Source organism: Topomyia yanbarensis, chromosome 2 (genome assembly GCF_030247195.1).
Source record: "Topomyia yanbarensis strain Yona2022 chromosome 2, ASM3024719v1, whole genome shotgun sequence".
Lineage (NCBI taxonomy): Eukaryota > Metazoa > Arthropoda > Insecta > Diptera > Culicidae > Topomyia > Topomyia yanbarensis.
In genome coordinates this window covers 4,384,246-4,406,848 of record NC_080671.1, presented here as the reverse complement: position 1 = coordinate 4,406,848, position 22,603 = coordinate 4,384,246, and the positions used below count along the sequence as shown (strand labels likewise).

At 39.5% G+C, this 22,603-nt stretch overlaps 1 protein-coding gene across 3 annotated transcripts in view; it reads left to right on the top strand.

The window, feature by feature from the left end:
- The first annotated feature begins 8,969 nt into the window (after positions 1-8,969).
- Positions 8,970-22,603, top strand: part of LOC131678279 (embryonic polarity protein dorsal) — a 163,830-nt gene continuing 150,196 nt past the window's right edge. For 2 of the 3 annotated variants that reach the window (XM_058958314.1, XM_058958312.1), the window contains exons 1-2: positions 8,970-9,393; positions 9,955-10,023. The gene's annotated coding sequence lies outside the window, so the exon portion shown is untranslated. Of the gene's footprint in view, positions 10,024-22,603 lie in introns of all 3 variants that reach the window. The other variant, XM_058958313.1, reaches the window with a different exon arrangement.

Below are 22,603 nucleotides of genomic sequence, written 5' to 3'. Positions count from 1 at the left end.
TCCTATTTTTTCGTGCTCTACAGTGGCATAGCTCCTTAATAAAATTTTGCAATTTTGGTTAGAGAAAGTGACGTAATTTCTAATCTTTGTTGATCCATATACAAACACTGAAGATGGTGGCCTTCAAGCAATGGCGAATCCAGGAGGAGGGTCCTGGGGGCCGAACTTTTCCCGAAAATTTTCAATTTAATGAGAATTTAGTTTGAATTTAATAGTTTCAAACTAAAAATCTTGTTAAATCAAGTTTGACACCAATGCTGATTTTCATTAAATGAGGTTTTTACTGATTACGTATTGTACAATGTTCATTTTAACACCGAAATTTCGAAACCCTTCCGTTTTTTTTTCTTGGCTCACCCCGCTCAAAGTCGAAAAAATCGTGTTTTTTTGCGTATATCACAATAGTTAAATTGAAGAATATATCACAACAGTCTTTCAAATAGCCTTTTCAAGATTCTAACAAACAATATTACCAGAAAACTTTTTTTTTATTTTATTAACACATTACACCGGCGAGTGCATTCGTGTCGAACCAGAAAACTGGTTTTAAGCATTATACGTGCCCTAGAACGTAAAAATCAAAAACTCATACCAAAAGTACATATTTTTTTAGAAAACTAGGGAAAAAAATCAAATTTTTGTTGTTTCAATCATTTCAAGCAGAATTACAAACTGCATTCTTTCCACCAATTCGGTATACAGTATTGAAATAGTCCTTAACTCCGCCATTTTATGAAGTTTTTCAAGCATTTTTTCTTTTAGCTTTTCAAATGTGTTTACAAATATGCATACATTTTCAAATAGCTAAAACTTTTTCTTCCCTTTCCAAAAATCACGAAAGAAAGTTTTGTTGTCACCTAAAGCACCCCCTTATTATACCTATTAATTTAGGACACTTTTTTCACGTAAACTACCCAAACCAATGAGAGAAGGTTCTCCATATTTTCGAAGAAATCGTTCAATTATTCTTTCAACAAACTACTAAAAATTTAGTGTAGTTCGATGCAATAGAAAAAAATATATCCTCAAAAGAATCCTCAAGTGGAGCGTGTTTGAAGAAGTTTCTTGTGAACGAGTTTATAATGACTGTTTCCAGTTACTTGGAGTAATTTATTTAGCTTCTCGTTTTTCGAGATATGATCCAGATCGATCTGAAGTTAGAAGTTATAAAATTAGCTGTCGGAAGGTTCTGGCCAGTGAAAGTTTGCACACTGATAAGCGATCAACGTACATACAGACTACTTGAAATTGTTCGGAGCTTATTTCTAGCGGTGGTAGGTGGAAAAATGAAATGCAAAATATGTCCTGATATCATTCTTTTCCGTTTTATTGAAATAAAATTTGGTTGGTATATTAAAACGGATCATTACTAATATTAAACAATAAATAATATATAACTTTAAAAGTATACAAGATAGACATTTTTTTTTTTTTTTTATTCATTTCGTTTATTTGATAGGCACAAATGCGTTAGCTTGGCGGTGCCAAATGCTTTTGTTTTTACATTTGGATATCTTAAAACTAGGAGGTTACAATGTTGAAATATTTTTTTTTTACAAAGGAAAAGAAAGTTTACAGCTATCTTAAGACTAGAAATAAGATTCAATATACAAAAGAGGGCCAAAAGATTTTTTTATGAAAAAATTTAAAACAAGGGATTCACTTTGATATACAAGAGGGGGAGTAATAGTATTTTACGAAATATTTTACGGTTATCTTAAAGCTAACAATATAGTTTAGTACACAAAAGGGGGGAACAAATATTTATGAGAAATTTCACAGAAATCTTAAAACTAGGGATTCAATTCTATTTACAAGATGGAGGACAAGAGTTTCAATAAAGAGTAAAAATTATAGCTATCTTAAAACTAGGAATACAGAATACTAATTTGAATTTTTTAACTAAAACTTATGCTTGGTCAAGATATTCAAAGGGTGGCTTATTTCCGCATCAGTGTAGCAGCAGTTGTATCAAGGACAGGGGAGAGACAGGGAAAGAAGAGCAAAACTTGCAACTTTCGCTCGAACGGCGGGGGGGGGGGGAGGGGGATCAGCGAATCAAATTTGCGCCTCAGTATAGTAAGTCGTCGAGTACCGGATTGGCGGATGGTATTCTTCGGACCCGCGGGGAATCCTTCAAAAGTCATCGGACCTCGAGTCGCTCTCGCTTCAGTTTCCTTCTATGCAGGCGTAGTGGTAAGGGCGATGGCGGTTACATAGTGGCACTCTGGAGCTGATCGGTTCCACAAGGCAGGAGGAAACTCTAAAAACGAGAAATAAAAGAGAGGGGCTAAATTGGGATATTTATCGTTTTTATGAAGGTATAAATAAGGGACATATAGGGGAAATCACGAGTTGCCAGCATATCTCGGACTGGTACATTGGGTGGTCTACCTCGGGCCCGAAGGGATTCCTTTAACTGAGACCTGGCGTCACAATACCCGGCGCACACCCAGACAACGTGTTCGATGTCGTGATAGCCCTCGTCACAAGCGCACAGACTACTCTCCGCAAGCCCAATACGCCGCAAATGCGCATCCATGGTGTAGTGATTGGACATAAGTCGGGACATTACACGAATAAAATCCCGACCCACATCCATCCCCCCGAACCAAGGCTTCGTTGATACCTTTGGGATAATCGAATGTAGCCATCGTCCAAGTTCCCCATTGCTCCACGAGGTTTGCCAACTGTTGAGCGTCCTCTGACGACAAATACTAAAAAATTCGTTGAAGCAGACTGGTCTTTCGTATATGTCACCATTTAATGCGCCCGCCTTTGCTAATGAGTCGGCCTTTTCATTGCCCGGGATAGAACAATGAGAGGGGACCCAAACAAAGGTAATCTGATAAGATTTTTCAGATAACGTACACAAGGACTCCTGTATCTTCCCCAGAAAATACGGTAATTGCTTTTTAGGCTTCACCGCACGAAGAGCCTCGATAGAGCTGAGGCTGTCCGAAACGATGAAGTAGTGATCTGTGGGCAGAGTGTCGATGATCCCAAGGGTGTACTGAATTGCAGCTAACTCTGCGACGTAAACTGAAGCGGGATCATTGAGCTTGAATGAAGCGGTGATAGTATTGTTGAAGATACCGAAGCCAGTGGACCCATCGAGATTTGATCCGTCAGTGTAAAACATTTTGTCGCAGTCGACTTCTCGGAATTTATTATAAAATATATTGGGGATCACCTGCGGGCGTATATGGTCCGGAATTCCACGAATCTCTTCCTTCATGGATGTGTCGAAGAATACAGTAGAATCAGAAGTATCTAGGAAACGGACACGGTTGGGATTGTACGAAGAAGGATTGATGCTCTGTGCCATGTAGTCGAAGTACAAGGACATAAAACGGGTTTGAGAATTAAGCTCGACGAGTCTCTCGAAGTTTTCAATTACCAACGGGTTCAGAATGTCACATCGGATGAGCAATCGATATGAGAGTTCCCAAAATCGATTTTTTAGCGGAAGAACGCCCGCCAGCACTTCGAGACTCATCGTATGGGTCGAGTGCATGCAACCCAAGGCAATGCGCAAGCAACGATACTGGATTCTCTCCAGTTTGATGAAGTGTATGTTCGCAGCGGAGCGGAAACAGAAACACCCGTACTCCATCACCGACAATATCGTTGTTTGGTACAACCTGATCAGGTCTCCTGGGTGAGCACCCCACCATGTTCCAGTTATTGTTCGGAGAAAATTGATCCTTTGTTGGCATTTCTGTTTCAGATACCTAATGTGACATCCCCAGGTACCTTTAGAGTCGAACCAGACCCCGAGATATTTAAATGTGAAAACCTGGTTGATCGTTGCACCCATTAATAGGAGCTGGAGTTGCGCCGGCTCACGCTTCCTAGAAAAAACAACCAACTCAGTTTTCTCCGTGGAGAACTCAATACCCAGCTGAAGAGCCCAAGCAGACAAATTGTCCAAGGTATATTGTAATGGTCCTTGCAAGTCGGCAGCTTTGGGCCCTGTAACAGAGACCACCCCGTCGTCTGCAAGTTGCCTTAGGGTGCATGAATTGGCAAGACAATCGTCAATGTCATTCACGTAAAAATTGTAGAGCAGGGGACTTAGACATGAGCCCTGGGGAAGACCCATGTAGCTAAATCGCGATGTTGTTAAATCGCCATGCGAAAAGTGCATGTGCTTTTCAGACAACAGGTTTAGCAAAAAGTTATTAAAAATTGGTGAAAGACCATGCTGGTGCAGCTTCTCTGACAGAATGTTGATAGAAACTGAGTCAAAAGCCCCCTTAATATCCAAGAAGACTGATGCCATCTGCTCTCTGTTAGCATATGCCATTTGGATTTCTGTAGAAAGCAACGCAAGGCAATCGTTCGTCCCTTTGCCTTTGCGGAAGCCAAATTGTGTATCTGACAGTAAGCCATTTGCTTCAACCCAATTGTCGAGGCGAAACATGATCATTTTCTCGAACAACTTCCGAATACAGGACAGCATTGCAATCGGCCGATACGAGTTGTGGTCGGAGGCTGGTTTTCCTGGTTTTTGGATGGCGATGACCTTCACTTGCCTCCATTCATAAGGGACAATGTTACCCTCAAGAAACTTGTTAAATAAATTCAACAGGCGCCTTTTTGCAGTGTCAGGCAGATTCTTCAGCAAGTTGAATTTGATTCTGTCTAACCCTGGGGCGTTATTGTTGCACGATAAGAGAGCAAGTGAGAACTCCACCATCGAAAACGGTGTTTCGTTCGCGGTATCGTGAGAAGACGCGGCGCGGTACGTTTTCTGTACCGGGACAGAGTCCGGACAGATCTTCTTGGCGAAAGCGAATATCCAACGGTTTGAATATTCCACGTTCTCGTTGGTACTATTACGGTTACGCATACGTCGAGCCGTACCCCAAAGAGTGCTCATCGCTGTTTCTCTCGTTAACCCGTCGACGAACCGGCGCCAATAACTGCGTTTTTTGGCTTTCATTAGACTCTTCATTCGCCTTTCTAACGACGCGTACTGTTGATAGCTAGCGAGTAACCCGTCTTCCCGGAAGGCCTTATATGCAGTGGACTTTTCCGCGTACAGCTCTGAGCACTCTTTATCCCACCACAGGGTGAGAGACCGTCCATGGGTATTCGCGCTGGGTACTGGTTTAGTCTGAGCTTGATTCGCACTGTCGAGAATCAAGCCAGCCAAAAACCTGTACTCTTCCTCCGGAGGAAGTTCTTGAGTGGATTCGATTTTAACGGATATCGCGGTCGCGTAACTCTTCCAATCAATGTTCCGTGTGAGGTCATACGAGACATTGATTGTTTTCGATGGTCTTGAACCGTTAGCAATTGAAATCACGATAGGCAAATGATCGCTACCGTGGGGATCAGGGATCACCTTCCACATGCAATCTAACTGTAGCGATGTCGAGCAAAGCGATAAATCCAACGCGCTTGCGCGTGCTGGTGGTGTAGGAATCCGCGTCATTTCTCCCGTGTTTAAGATGGTCATGTTGAAATTATCGCAAAGATCTTGGATTAATGTTGATCTATTATCATCATGAAGACAGCCCCATACCGTACCGTGCGAGTTAAAGTCTCCCAGAACTAGCCGCGGTGCCGGTAAGGATTCCGTGATATTACAAAGCGTTCGGTGCCCTACCGAGGCTCTAGGAGGAATGTAGATGGAAGCAATGCAAAGGTCTTTACCTTTGATTAAAACTTGACAAGCGACAATTTCAATGCCTGGTGTCGAAGGGAGGTTAATTCGGTTGAAAGAATAGCACTTTTTGATCCCCAAAAGTACTCCTCCATAGGGGTTTTCTCGATCCAGACGAATTATATTAAAGTCGTGGAAGTTGAGATTTATATCGGAAGTTAACCAAGTTTCACATAATGCGAAAGCATCACATTTTAAACTATTTAGTAAAAATTTAAAGGAATCGATTTTCGGGAGGATACTTCTGCTGTTCCACTGTAGAACAGTGATCGAATCGGTGACCTCGTTCGATGACTTAGCCATCGAAGGATACGATCGCTGCAAGGAGGGGCCATTTAGTAGTCAATTGCTTCAAAAATGTTTGCACTATAGGGAGAAAACGTATCAGAAGGCTTTTAAGAGGATCAGTAACATTGAAAGCTGTGAAAATTAAGTCCACTATGTCAGAAAATTTCATTAGTCCGCTACTGGACTGAGTATCTGTTTGAAAAAAGGGGACACTTGGGGTTTTTGGTGTCCCTGGAAGTGGTGGGTACTCCTTGTTAGAATTAATATTTCCAAGTCCTGGAGCAAATTGCTTCGGCTTTTGTGCATCACTTCCGTTGGATTTATTGGTTGTAGATGGCGCACTCTGAGTGGACGACACCTTGGCACCCTTACGGGGCAATGTAGGGGAGGCTGGATTTCTCCTCTTCCTGGATTCCTCTGGGTTAACCAAAGATGTTCCCTCTCGTGGGTCGTCAGATTCTTGCTCAACGCCAGCCAAAAGAGCAAAGGAATTTTCGGAAGGGACAGATGGCGAAGCATTCTTTAGCATTTCTGCATAAGAACGCCTTGAGCGTTCCTTAAGGGAGCGCTTAATTTTATCCCCGCGCTGCTTGTACGCAGGGCATGATTTAAGAGCATGTGAAGGGCCCCCGCAGCAAATACACTTTTCAGTTTCTTTGTCGCAAGAGTCATCCTCATGCTCTCCTTCGCATTTGCCGCATCGTTTCTTATTTCCACAATATGTGGCTGTGTGGCCCAACTGCTTGCAATTGCTGCAGCTTATGACCCGCGGTACAAACAGGCGAATTGGTAGGCGAACCCTGTCAAGGAGGATGTAGTTGGGAAGAGAGGACCCGGCGAATGTCACCCGAAGCGAGCCTGATAGAGAGTAGGTAGTCTTACCTCCCTCGGTGTTTGCGGTATACAATTGTTTGCATTCTAAGATCTTAATCTGTTCAAGAGAGGGGTCCTTAAAGCAGCCAACCCCGTGCTCCAACAGTTCTTCGCATTTCAGGCCCGGTTCGGACACTACCCCATCGATTTCACAGGCCACACAAGGCACGTACGCTTTAAATTCCCGTGTAAAGCGCTCACAGCAAGCAATCGCGTTTGCCTGGCCGAGATCATTCACTAGAACACGTATCTTGTTTGCCCGAACACGTGTTATCTGAGCTACTGCCGGGTAATTAGCAGTCAGATCTCGAGAAAGTTTTAATATATTAACCGGTTTCTCTCCGGTCCGAAAATATACCACCCATGGCCCAGAGGAACCTTCTGGGTACTGCTTTATACGGGGAGCAATGCGAGTATTAGGGGGATCAGGGACTTCCATGATTACATCAGATGGTATTTCGCCCTCGGCCATTTAAGCACGAGGGCAGAGCGTTATATAAACGGGAATGTGTCTTATTATTTGATTACAAGGTAGAGTAAAAGTAGGGAAAAGGAAAGAAAGCAAACGAGGGAAAAAAATAAAGCAAAACTTATCTGCAAACAACGTCGATTGTTCCGCACCAGCGAAAACAATGTGCTGGATTTACTTTCGGCACCAGCAGAACGACAGCTAACGAACGAACAAAGGATGACCTTGACTCACTAAAATTTACACACCGAACACCACTGTGAAATATAACGATCCGTTCCGTTCAAAGGTTGGGAGACGTATGAAGATAGACATTTGATATCTTCAGCAAAATTATTCGCAAAAAACAGCTAAAAATTTTCCGAAGACGTCATCTCAAAACAATCATTTTTAAGAAAATGAATAAAAATATCTCACTTATAGGGGGATTAATTTGTGAAAACACAATATCAAAAGAAAGAGCATATTATATCCAATAATTTCTCTGAAGGTGTTAGTGACAAAAACTTATTAGTTGATTGCTTGTTTTCGGTTTTATTTCTGGATACTGAGAAACGGTAATAATGCGTCATACATATTTAATGATAAATATCTCTTTTGATAATAGTCCAATTTCAACAAGCTATACCTTGTTCGAAAGGTATTCGTGTAATCTATCTAAAGATATTAAAAATGTTTGTCCATGTTTTCAATTTCGGCAGTAATTTCAAAAAAACTGCAAAAGGTGCCATTTTTAGACATTCAAACATCCATATCCTGGAAACTAAACATCAGAATCAAAAACAAATTAATAGCGTTCTTTCTGGCTATGAGACCTTTTATTTGCAATTGGTTTGGATAAGATCGGTTCAGCCATTGCTGAGAAACACGAATGAGATTTTGTACGTTACAAACACACACACACAGACACGCACACACAGACATTGTCCCAAATCGTCGAGCTGAGTCGATTGGTATATAAGAATCGGCCCTCCAGGCCTCGAAAAAACGCTTGAAAGTTTGAGCGAATTCTATACATTTCTTTTATAAGAAATGTAAAACCATTAAATTTAGATGATATCTGTACTAAATCAACCAAAAACAAACATTTTTCAAAATAGCAAAAATTAACTTTTCCGTAAAACGATTGTGTCTCAAAATTTTCCAAGGTATGAATAAAGTGCTATGCATAAATAGTTGTGCAGAAACCTAAACTTTGAGCATTTTACAGCCAAAACCATTTACTAGGTCAGATTTGCGCCGCCTTACCCTACTATAAATTAAATTACAAAAACCATATATGTATTATAAGTTTGTTGATCACAGAATATGCAGTTCCATTATATTGAACCAAATCGACATCCGACTTAACTCGATTAATTCTATATCACCAAATTTTTCCCACACGGATAACTCCCCGAATTTGATCCAACTGTGCCATACTGGACTGCTGTGTACTGGCAGAACAGAAAACCAACGGCGAGAACGTAGCGGCGGGCGCACAGCAGCAGGCACAACACCATGCGTTCGAATGTATTGTCCGTTCGTTCTCATTGATAAACACCCAAACCAGCAAACACACCGTCAGTCGATTCGCGCCGCAATCGAAAAAGATGTGTCATGCCTTCGCCTGCTTGGATCGAACCCTGTCGGACTGTCGGACCAGCGCGCAGTCAGTATTAGTAAGCCAGCTTAGCTAAACGTACGCGGGTACGCGGGGTTCAACATTCATCCCAGTGTGGTGCGATACGGAACTGTTTGCATTTGCAATTTCTTTGAGTTTTCCTTTCGATTTTCCTGCCTCACCACCACCACCCATCGCCGTTCTATTCGTTTGTGTTTGTTTGTTCAACGTGTGACGGGAAGCAGTGTGCGAGTTTTCCTCGAGGAGCTTTTCCAGTCGATGCTTTCCCGGTCGGAAAATTGTCGCTCGCCGGTCAGACGCTTTTCGGTACTTGAAGTGAATGCACCTGTTCCGGAAATAAGTTTTTTTTTTTAGATAAGCACGGCGATAGTATTAAGCAACTTTCATCGGTGAATTTAGCTTTGTTATATAATTGATACAACAAGTTCCTAGAAAACTGAGTGAATAAAACATCAACGCCAATTGGTAATCAACGTTCTCACTATTTGTATTGTATAGTAAATAAACCCAATGATGTGAGCATGTCAAGAAACAATGGTCAGCAGGCACTAGTGTCAAGGGTTTTTCTTAGGTGATCAGAAACAATCCATCAGATTAGGATTTTCATCCTTAAACTTCTCACGTTTTTAGACCCAAACTAACCTTATTTGCTCAACATTCAGTACAACTCATCGCGTGGGAACCTGGAATTTCCACAATCACACATCCACGCTTTTCGAACCAGACAGTTTTCAAGTGCAGTTCCATAACGTTCCAACAGGTGATAACAGGTGTTTTTTTTCACTCCTGCTGAAAGTAAATATCGACTGTATGTACATGATTGATATTTATCAGTTTGATCGGTTTTTGCTATCTCTAACGCTATCACAGCTCGTTCGGTTGTAGTAGGCCTTGCCTTGCCTGCAATAACACACATAAAGACGAAACCGGTATCGGTGATTTGATAGAAGTTACAAAATTGTGATTATTACCTACAAAGTGTTTCAAGTCTGTTTTGATTCTTGTTCCCTTATGTGGCTTACCCAGGAAGGTTGACGTCAGCTCATCAACCAGTTCCAAAGAAGTAAACCAGTTGTCGGGCTCGTGGATTGTGCGGTAAGTGACTTACACTGTTGTACATTTTCCTAACGTTTGTTTTTGTTTGACATTCTTGGTTAAGCCAACGGCGTGACCGTCGTCACTTCACTTTATGCATGCGACAAGTGTCACTCGGTGCATGTTGATTTGATTGATTCATAACCACTTGCTAGTTGCCATTTTTACGCTGCAATCACAAACACAACAACTAGTACTTTGTATCGATCAATAGTCCTATAACTAGTTTGCATATTAATCTTAGCAAAAACATCAATCATTTTGTCATCATAGTAGACGCAGGCACCACACGCATGGTATGAATCATCAAAAGCATGAATCCAAATTAGAAGCAGCGGGGCGCCTACTGCGCCTGTTCCCATCTTTGGCTCCACTGACACTATTGAAACCATCAGCAGCAGCAGCAGCAGGTCGGTGAATCGGGTGGAACACAACTGTGCGCGTATCTGGTTCGATGGCCTGTTGATTTGCAATAGTTTTTTTTCTTTATTTTGACGGTTTCATTTGACATTGAATAATCCGATCTGGTTGCTGAATTGGGGTTAGGGTTCGTCGCGGTTGCGGTAATTACCGCAACCGCGCGGTGTTTACCGCACCCGCACCGCAAAAACTGCGGTGCGGTGGGACACTTTTTCCCGCGGATGCGGTGCGGGAAAGAGCTTTTACCGCGCGGTATTACCGCAACCGCACTTCAAAAAATAATTGATAAAGTCTGCAGTCTGCATTAAAAAGTGAATTAAAACTATGACTTTTACCATTTGAGAAGGACGCAACTAGGTTTATTTTCCGAACGAATGCTTAGCAATGTCATTATTAGGAACATCTCTCTGTCAGAACGTTTGAGTTTTATTTATTGCCCTACAATAGCGAAACATGATAAACATTTAATTGCTCTAATTTCCATAGATGATTTGAAAAGAAATCCGAATATAATCTGTATTCGACCTATCGCTACTTGATTTTTTACATTTTGGTCATTCAAATATGATAAAACATACTGTAACTAAGAAATAAAATCTATAAGCTGTGTCCAATATAATTTGGCACCATTATTTTTACGATATATTTTGAAAACTATTTATTTTATACTTCAAAGAAAAAATTTACAAACGAACTTTTTCAAATACAGAAAAAGGCAAAATCCAATCACTGAAAAAAAATTTAATTTTACTGTCAAATACAACTACAAAATGCATCATTTCTCCTGATTCCTCTTAGCAATCATGGAATTATGAATCGCTTTCGATGACATTTTCTCAACTGTGAATTTTGATTAATTTGGAGAACTTAGAGATGAACTAATGATACTACGACTTAAACACAATCCAAAGAATGTAATTATCATCATCAAACCAAACGAAGTTGGAGAATTTTTTTTGGCATGCCTCCATTGTTCGTCCAACTGGGAATATTTTCTACCAAATTAACAAGTAATATTTTTCAGTTAGGAGTATTTTGTAACTTTTTAAAAGTAAAGCTTTCGAAGTTAGTGCAGAGCATTGCGATTTTTTTTGTGTTTCTCAATGTCTCCCTCAAGGTCTTCCTTCATATTGTGACAAGTGTCAAAGTTAGCCCAGATTCCAAATTTTGCATAGTTTGGACAGTTTTTGCCTTACTTGAATATTTAGTTTTTGAATGGCAGGTAACACCGCAAATCATGTTTTTCCAGAGACGTTTTACAAAAAGTTTCGTCACCAAGTCGTTTGTCGATATTTTTGCATGGAAAAATTACAGCATGTTACTGAAATGATACACTGTAATGTACAAAAGTTTTGATCAGTTCGCTTCACGCAAAGTTTAAAAAAAATCGAGAAAAAGTGTTTTTTTTTTCACGCCAAAACCCTTACCCTTCTTAATAAAACTTGCAAAGTTGAATATTTTCATAAATGTTACATTCTGAGGAGTCCGTCAAAGATAATTTTCGTATAAATAAGAATAACATTTTACTATAAATGGCTATACAAAATAAATGAATAATTTTTCAGCACCATTTTTAAAATACATGATTTTTACCGCATTTACCGCATTACCGCGCGGTGCGGTGCGGTAAATGCAATACGGTTGCGGGAAGCGGTGCGGTTTTATTATTTTTTTGCGGTTGCGGTGCGGACTATCCATTTACCGCCCACATCCGCACCGCGACGAACCCTAATTGGGGTTCATCAACTTGGATGAACGGGGTATGTTTAGGAAGCTCAACTAATGAAGAGTCTAGAGAAGGCTATATAATAATAAAGAGTCGAACATTCGAGTCAATATATATCGATCTATTTATACCATTGGGAAATGCTAGTCGTCAGATGATCGATTTTTAAAATGTTTAGAATTTAGATGCAACAAATATCGAGTTTTATTTCTGTCCTACGTGGTTTATATAATGATATAAAAGGTTCGATTTCTCGATTATATTCTATGGAGTTTAGAATTTGTATTTAGATTTGATAATCAGAATAATAAACTGTTCGAAACAGAATATATATTCTCTTTACCTTATTTTCGATTTCAATATTTGTGTTGAATCAACGAATGAAAGTATGTTTTGCTTTTGTGAAAAAATAACGCGAAATTTGAATTATAAAGGAAAATTTCATTCTAATTTTGGCGTAACGTATCCCCCGATGATGGCACTGAAATGATTGTTCAAAAACAGTTTTTTACGGTCAAGATCACATAATTTCGAAACCGTATACTTTAGTGGTTTAGTATCTTCTAAGAAATTTTATAACACAATACGACGCATCTTTTAAAAAATAATGTTGGTGATTAATCCCCCTCGAAAAGATAATGGAAAATCAACTTTTCATAAAACAGTATTTGGAGACTATGTGTTTTTTCCCTCCTTTTAACGATATTCAATAATTAACTGGAGATTGCGAAGTTGTGCGAATTTTAGAGCCATAAGCAGGGATACCAAGTATATTTTTCAAATGTCTTCACATTTCATAAAAAAATGTCTTCATTTGACTTCAACGGCCAGGATTCTGAATCGGTTATTGGTTTTGAGCCAGAATTCTTCCAAAAATCAGTTAGACATCCGAAAAAAATATCTTCAAAATAAAAAACTCATCTTCACAACATTTTAAATGTCTTCCAAATGAAGACAAATCTTCAAATCAGACATCTCTGGCCATAAGTGAGAGCAGTGATTTGAAATATACAGATCAGAAAACTAGAAGTGGCAGGGTCATTTGGAACAAGCGTAAAACCTTGTGGACCAATCTTTTATCTTCTGCTGGTAGGAATCGAGCTTAGGCACCGTTACTACGAATCGCTTGGGTCTACCAACATATCTCACGGAAAAGGGAGGCTACCTTCTGTTTAGACAGACTTCGCAGCTGACTCTTAGTGTACAATACAAGCGTATTTTCCGCGCAATATTGCAACTATACTATACTTCGTCAAAACTCCAACTACACAATGCACAAGATAGACTAGATTCCATTAAATTCCTTAGATGGTTTCCAAGTTAGAATAACTTTATTTAATTATATTTCCTTTGTGAGCATTACAATTATTGTAGAAACGAAGAGGCCACTGAATACCAGTGCAGACTCGAGGACAAAAATTCGATGGTTAAAATTGTTGAAAGTGATAAAATTGGCCGATAGTAACCGTTAAAAGCAACAGCCGTCCTAGAATTACGTGATCTCGCAACATGCCCAGCAGCAACCACAGCTTTTAAATATGATGTCCATACCGGATGATGTCACTCCGTTGTCGGACCTGGATCCATCCCCGACGACTTTGCCTGTGCTCATAGGCAGCTGACATAGTGGGGGCACGCCTTTCTGGCAAAATATTTCTTATGTATGATTTAGAAAATAAGTAAACTAAAAAGCGTCGAATTTTGGAAATTAATTCTCAACACGGTTGATATATAAGACGTGGTGAATTGTGAAGTTAATTACACCGTTCTTGTATCAAGCCGCTATTTTTTACTCGGCACGGCTTATTGCGATGATTTAGTGGAGCCGTGGGTCTTTTATATATTTACAACATGTAACGAGAAATAAAGCCAAATCTTCTTGAGTGTTCGTCGGATTTCGTACACGCAATTTTCTTGAGCGCTTCTTTCGCGGCGGGAAAACACTTTTTTGGTCGCCTACTGCATCTTGGGGAACATTCACTTTTATATATTTGTCTTATCATTCACATAAATTTCATCATCGTTCATAGAGATGAGCAATGGGTTCGCAAACGGTTCAGGAGAACTAGTTCTTCAAAGAGAATGAATGAAAGGGAGTTCCTTTTCAAAGTAATTCTCAATTCTTTTGGAAAGGAATGAACTGAACATCATCTTAAGCTGGTCGCCAAATTGAAGGGACCAATTTTTAGGCAAAAGACTGATAATGAACAAACCCACCGTCCCACAAACCGTAGCAATATTCCTCTTACTCTCTATTTCTGTCATTAAATCATAAACAACTGGCCACCCTTTGTTTTTTGAAACTCAACGAGAATTTTCGTTTCAAAATTAGACTGCGTCTTCCGGCTTTTCCAGATCAGACTGAACGGAAGATTGGTTCATGGCGACACGTTTTTTTACAGAACTATTCTGCCTATAGACAATTTGTGACCAAATGCTACGAGGGGAGGGAGGGGTCAAATATCGCCGAAAAAAGCTACGTCATTTGTGTTAGAATTTTGCAACCCGGGGACAACTTGACAGCTCCCATATATTGAACTCATAAGAAAATTTTGTGGTGATTTGGTGATGTCATGGCGGCTCGAATAAAGCAAAATTTGAAAAAGGCGCATCCCATTTACTATTTTCCATATGTGTAAAAATATTTATTCCACCATGCCTAAACAGAAACATAGATTCCGTTTTGAATTTAAAAATCCAAAATAAAATGAATCAATTTTTGGAAATACAAGAAGATGGAATTGGAATTTCCGAAAATCTTCCGGATCGAATCAACATCTCTCCAGATATGAAATCCTCCGGTAGATGCCGTTCCGTTAGGTTTCTATCAGACAGGAGCCGAGTAAAATGCCAGAATAATTCTGAAGAGATCCGTACCAAAACCATCGCAATTTCTTCTGGACAGAATTATTGCAAAAGTCGAACAAAACTCTGGCAGGAGTCGAACAAAATTGTACATTCCTGGCAGCATTCTTGCTGAACCTGAGCACTACTGATTTGCTGCCAGAATTCTAATAAAAGCACACAAATTCTATTCAAAAGCAATTGTGCAAAATGTGTAGAAAATCGTACATATATTGTTTATTTTCCGATCATAATACTAGAATTCTTGACATTTTTAATGAACTTGAAACAAGATGATGTTCACGAATTGTTAAGCTTGGTGATTTACTTTCATTGGCCAAAATGTTTCATTTATATTTCTCGAGGAAAAAGGACCAATGACTTACCGATTACAAACTTTACACAACAAGAAAAACAAACCATTTTTAGGAAGGAAAAGAGCCGGTTGCTAAATACAGCAACTTCCAGCTAAATTTATAATAAGATTTATGTAAAACTTTGCTGACGGTTTCCAGTTAGTAATAAATTTATTCTCTATTAATAGTTTTCTTTATCCACATTTTGGACTACGCTTTTTCTAAATGTCGTTCTAGCCACATTGACGGCGTTCATAACACACGTAACGAAAGACGCTTTTCTCTTGAAACTTTTTCTTTTTGTTGTTCGTGGTACTCGTACAGACAAGGCATACTAGCGCCACAATCAAATCGGTGGTACATATATGAAACACTATCTGTCAAGTTGTCACTGGGTTGGAATTTTGTGACTCACAAAATTCTAACCTCCCCCTCGTAAATAACGTAGTATTTACCTAACCGCTCCCCCTAGTCCCATGCAAAGCGGCCAGGGATGAAAATAAGTTACATGTGTTTTTCAATTATTTTAAATACATGTCCTTTCAAAATGTTTGACGATTTTTATCAACATTTTCATTATAAGAGCAAATCGCGGGCAAAATAAGCCCATTTCATGACAAATATAGTGTTGATAGTTTTGTTTTGAATTTTATATGTCAAGGGGAGCATGAAGTTCTCTCAGTTCACAATCCTGCAGCTGCCAATGATTCTAAGTAGCATACGTTCATCTAAATTACTAAATTTTGTTTGGTCGAATCCGAAGTGAAAATTTAATTCAGCTTCCAAACTAAGTCTACTAGTTAGTAACATTAACTAACTAATGTAGCAAGTTAAATCCGCATACAAAATCTTTTCGTATTTTTGCGAACTTGTAATTCCGCGAATCGTAATATACCTCATGAAAAACCGCATCAAAAGTAACTTGTTTGAATTTAAATTCATTTCTCTTGGGAATGGAGTATCTTTAAATTGTTGTCTGTAAACAATGGGTTTTAAACTTAATGCTAGGTCGCACAACTTTTGACCCTACCCTCCCCCTCGTCACAATTCGTCACAAATTTAGTATACCCTCCCTACCCCCCCCAAAATGCTACGTCATTTATGAATGGCCCCTAATCGGTAATGCTGTGCTCACGATTAGATGTTCTTCCTTGCAGTTTGCACTTACGATACATTCTGCTTATTATCATCCATACAAGGTTGCTCATGGTGTACCATCTGATTACAGTACTTGCACGTAGGACTCTACCAATCATGGAACATAGTATTGCTTGCAGTTGATTCATGGGGGTATACGTTGATAGCTTATGTGTCCTTGCCTCTATATTTTCATTTTCCATATACACGGGAATCTTAATTCCAACGCTGTCACTTCCAACCTTGTTTGTTCTACAAAAAAATGTTTCTGCTGATATGTGCTGCTACTAAAGAGGTGACTTCCGTAATCCTAAGCTCCATTTTCACCTCTATAAAATATTCTACCTCATGATGGAATAGAAATACCTACTTTCTTCGATATGTGCTGGCAGTGGTGGGTAGTGGAAACAGCATATTATGGATGGCTGCGTGCTATGTGGGTGTTGGGCTATTTACCGTCAGATCTTACATTTATTTTCTTAACGCTCACTATACATATATCAAATCGCGAAACTCTAGAAATTCGACAGTCTTTGACAAAACTAAACCACCTGTTAGAGTTATTTGCGAGTTTGTTAAACGTTTTCCTAATTTTACTTAATTTTTATAAAGAAGCATTAGCATTTGGTCAATATTTTGGGCGAGATAAAGCAATCCTTAAAATTGTATTTTTGGGAAAATTTAAGAGGAGATTGGAGCAGATTGATACACGGAGTATGTTAATACAGTCAACATATCTTTTATTGAAAATCTGGGGAGGGGGCGGGGGGGTCGATTCCGATCCAGGTGTATCAGAACATCCTAATGGCGTAGGGTGTATGCAACGGAGCCCTCTCGAAAATGCTCCATATGTCCCTTTAGGCGGACCCTTATCGCAAACATGTATAGGCCTGGGGCAAATTAGTACACTCAAGTTTGGGGCAAGTTGATATGGTGTATCACATGATTCCTATGTTGTTTATTGCTAAAATCCTCTTTTGTGTCAAAGGAGTCGAAGAAATTTTCCTTGATTTTAATGCTGTTGACAGGTATTCGATTGAACGGCAACTAAATTTATTACAGTTTTTGTGAAAAGTGATTAGCTATCCATCTATTATATGGTTGCCATTTTTTGTCCCTTGTCAATAGAAAACCATCATCGCATCAATATCGCATTATTTTTCAGGGCACACAAACATTACGTTGTTACTTTTAATGACATTGTTTACTGGTAAAGATACAGAATTGATTATTAACAAGCACATATTTAAGACAAGCTAATAAAAGGGATTTTTGCATCATGTGTGAATATTTGTTTATATTATGATTCACTGTAAAAGGTACAGAATTAACAACTACATACAAATTAATAAAAGGAATTTTCTAATTGATTTTTTTTCCATTATGTATTCGTCCTTATAAGAACGGCTTGCTGATAATTATGTTTCGTCATATTGAGCGCGAATCCTTTGATACGATTCGAAGCTTGCCGACGATTCGCTTCTGTTGCATACACACACACGAATATTCCTTTTTCGCCGCTCATGTCAAATGAGCACTTTGTGAAACAAGGTGATCTCTTTTAAGAACTTTTTGGTGTAGATCGAAGACCATCCTTTTGTACGACAAATAAAAATATATTCATCATTCTTTTTGGTGTGGCTTTCGCTTAGTGTGTAACATGCGATTAGCTCAATCGGGTTTTATTTCACCCAGGGTCGGCTTTCACACTGCTCAAGGGAAGACTCACAACCTTGACTTACCTGATAGCACTTCTGACGAAAGAAACAGATCGACATTTAAGACAGATATAAGGCTCAGTGAAAAAGTTATACAAAACAAGAGAAATACATTTTAACCTATATATTTAATAGTCTTACATGACGAACACCGGTGCTGATTAACGGTTGCTCTATCCACGGTGCTCGCAGACGCCGGGGGAACTCATTGGTATCGGTGCTGGACCCGAACCTCATAAACGTCCGTTCCCGCACTCAGCAAAAGCGTGTGGCACGGCGATATCGTATGTCTTACCGGCCACCAGCACCGCCTTTGACGACTAGGTGTTCTCTTCGTTGCTGACACGGACCGGCCAGATAAACTTCGGTTGTCAGCAGAAGTATTAATCGTTGGATCCTTATCAGCGATCGGAGGTGCAGATGTGACGTAACACACGTGGTGGTGCAGGGTAACCTCCTTCGAACCCCGCTGTCTACTAAGTTGGCTCTGGCTTCGAAGGAACGGAGACTTACTTCCGAGACACAATAAATTTTCACCACAGTCGTTATGGTCCTCTTGTCGAAATTTTCCACCGGTATCTCACGATTTTCGGGGTTAACTTCTTTTACTCGCGATACCGACTGTCTACGTCCATCTCTTTACGCAGGCTTCCAACGACTCCCAGTTTTAATCACCTTTCCTCTCCTTCCCTCTCTCTCTCTCTCTCTCTCTCTCTCTCTCTCTCTCTCTCTCTCTCTCTCTCTCTCTCTCTCTCTCTCTCTTTTCGTCCTTTGCCAAATTCGGAAACAGCGGTTCTGCGGTGCGAATAATTTTGCCCGTTCATCTAGGTTTACACAATCATTGTCGGTGGGATGATAGTAGAATTGATTGTTATCAGGGGTGGACAACTTTAGAAAAAAATCTTAAATTCTATATTTTTAATTAATAGTTTTTTTTTGTTAGAAAGATAACAAAATTATAAATTTATTAATTATACTATCAAAAATATGAATGCTATCAATGTGGATCTGAGACATTGTTCAGGTGTCAACGGTAACAAGTGGCAGGGTTGCCACATTCACTGATTTCCTTGAAGATTTTGTTTGTATTATGATTCATTGACAATGCTACAGAATTAACAAGCGCAAACTTAATACAAGTTGATAAAAGGAATTTTCTAATTGAATTCTTTTTCCATTATGTATTCGTCCTAATAAGGACGGTTTGTTGATAACAATGTTTTGTGATACGGGACGAGAATCATTTGAAGCGATTGGAACCTTGCCGGCGATTCACTTCTGCTACACACACGTACACACTTTCGTGGCTCGTATCAAATGAATGATATAACAGATATCCTACCACCAGCAGTAGCGATAACCTACCTCGTTCTATTAGCAACATTCCTTTTATATCAAGCGATGAAATGTGAAAGACGTTTATGAGTGTCGAGATGAGGTCTGGGTTAGGGAAAGTGTTGCGCAAATTTGTGAAAATTGAATATGTTTTCCCTATTTTTTGCAGATTTGAGGATTTTTTAATAGTGTGCTAATAAAATGCACAGTTAAATTTGATAACATTTTTTTACTGGCAATTCTGAATCGATTGTTATTCGAATCACGAAAATTCATCAACAATAATCAAAACGTAAGTGAAAACTTTGTCTGTTTTCTTACATTTTCTCAATGGATTTACAATAATAAGGATTTTTCAATAGTGTACAGTTGAATTACCAATTTAAAGTTGCAATCCTTTTTAAGTTGGACTTCTCTGAATCGATTGGTATATAAATGACGCAAATCTATCAACAATTAACAGCGCTAAAATCGTTAAAAATTATGCCACATTTTCGTGACGCGGAACGGATTTTAAATTTTAGTTTTACACCTAGTGCCTGCCCCATATAGTGAAGTAAAGCATTTTCAATACTAAAAACCCGTTCATAAATTCATAACAAAATCACGGTTTCGTGAACTGATCATTTACGATAATCCTGACAAAGTTCCTGAAAGTATGAATAATAAACCTCGTATTCATGAAGCTATTAGTGATTTCGAAAAACTAGTTCGCGCCAAAAATATACATGGTGTTACATTCGTATGTTTGGTTGGGTTACTCTGGTTGTTCCCTGGTCATATTTCGTTTTTGTTTTGATTCTTTTCATAAGTTGGTGATACATTGGTTAGGTCCGGGCGAAAGGGGGGAGGGTTAAAGGGTTCAACCCCCCCCCCCCCCCCGGGAGTGTTTTGAATTACTTTTGAAAATTTATCAACTTCCTGTTCAGGAAACAAATATACTGCAAACCATTTTGACACATAAAATGTCATTTGAGTTCGGTCACTCTAGAGACAAGTCAATGAAGAAACCAAGGACGCAACTTTGCGAAGGTGGCTGAAAAGGGATGTATGTCAAGTTGGACGACTTCTCTGAAGGATCGGTTCACGTTTCGACAAGCTTCGATATTAGCAACAGTAGTGAGCAGACAGCAGATGTCGATCAGCGGGCTAGCAACGGCAGCTAAGGAAAAACACGAAGTTGGAGAAAATCGGGATATCGTTGTCTAGAGAAATTTTACCGCCGATGATTATTCCGTTGGAGTGACAGCGAAATGGATCGCGAAAATGGGCATCGGTATATTGTGAAATACCGCCGCCGAGAAGTTCTGAACAACAGCTAGCAGATAAATAGGAACGGCTATCATCAAGAAGAATAAGAAGCCCGGCGAAGGTAGTTGTAAACAGATGTAAATCCTTATGGTCGACACCTCCGGATCGGTTCATGTCTCAACAGGTGACGATATTTGCAGCAGACCTGAGCAGGTCAGATATATCGCGAAGGTTAAACAGCAAATAAGGAAAAGTAGTCATGGATATAAATATGACGATTAACACAAAACAAAATAAGCAAGAACACAATCCCTACTAAAGCAGTACTTAACGGTTGCCCCGGATGGATGAGGATTGCGAAATAGAAGAGGTTTAGTCGGTTGGCTTAACAACTACTACAAACCAATCCGAATCCACCACGAACCAGGCTGCGCACAGTGGTCGGAAGTGTCAAAAACCTGTTTTAATCCACCTAGAGGTGCAATTGTGCCTTTCTCATTTCTCCAAACTATGATTTAATAGCTGGTTCGTACAATATAACATTATGGAAATGTCTTTCATTCTTATTACACTTGGTAAGTATATATAAGAGAACGTTTTTGCATTCATCGCGGTATCGGTTTTAATCGGAGTTTTCTATGTGATCGCACTCCACAACCCGTAACTCCGGAGCCGGAAGTCGGATGGAGATGGAATTTAATATCAGTTTCCGGGGACGCAACACCTTTCATTTGAGACTAAGTTGATCAAATCGGTCTAGCCATTTTCGAGAAACCAATATAACCGTTATTCTGAATTTGAATGCTTCCGGATCCGTCGATGGTGGCCAGTGTGGCCAAAGAGACTTTGAATGACTGTTGGGGACCTAGATTTACAAATTCAACAGTTGTGTTTACATTTTGGAAAAAATTCAGCTTTTCACATTCATCGCAGAATTCGTTAGAATCGGGATTTGCTGCGTGATCGTACGTATCAACCTGTAATTCAGGAACCAGAACTCGGATCCACACAAAATTCAACAGCAGCTGATGGACCTTTCATTTAAAATTAAGTTTGTCAAAATCGGTTCAGAAAATTCCGAGAAACCGATGTGGACAAATCAACAAATTTTGTTTTGTAACCATACTCTTCAACTCGTAATCCGGAACAAGATGTCGGTTGAAAATGAAATTCAATAGCAACCTATGGGAATATGATAACTTTCATTTGAATCTTAGTTTGTAAAATCGGTTCAGCCATCTCCGAGAAACTGATGTGTACATTTTGTTAACAAATCCGCACATACACACACATACATACATACATACATACATACATACATACATACATACATACATACATACACACATACATACTTACATACACACATACATTCACACCGATATTTTGCGATCTCGGCGAACTGAGTCGAATGTTATATGAGACACGGCCCTCCGGGCCTCGGTTAGAAAGTCGGTTTTTGGAGCATTTGCATAACCTTTCTATATAAGAAAGGCAAAAGAATAATATTTAATTAGCTTAATAAGCATGAGTTCAATGTTATCTTCATGTGATTATAATTTGGAAAGGTTGGTGGAATGGGTTTGAAGAAAGTGGAGGGAATGGGGGTTTAGTAGAGTGGGAGTGGAGGATGCGTTAGAAATCCTTCATCTTATTTCGGTATACGGGGTGGATGAAGGAAATGCGGGCGTGAGGGTGGTCCAAGAGGAGGGGAGTGATGAAGGAGGAAGGTGTAAGGGCAAGGCGGGGGGGAGGGGCGGCGACGCGATACTCAACTGCATATTTTGCATTCC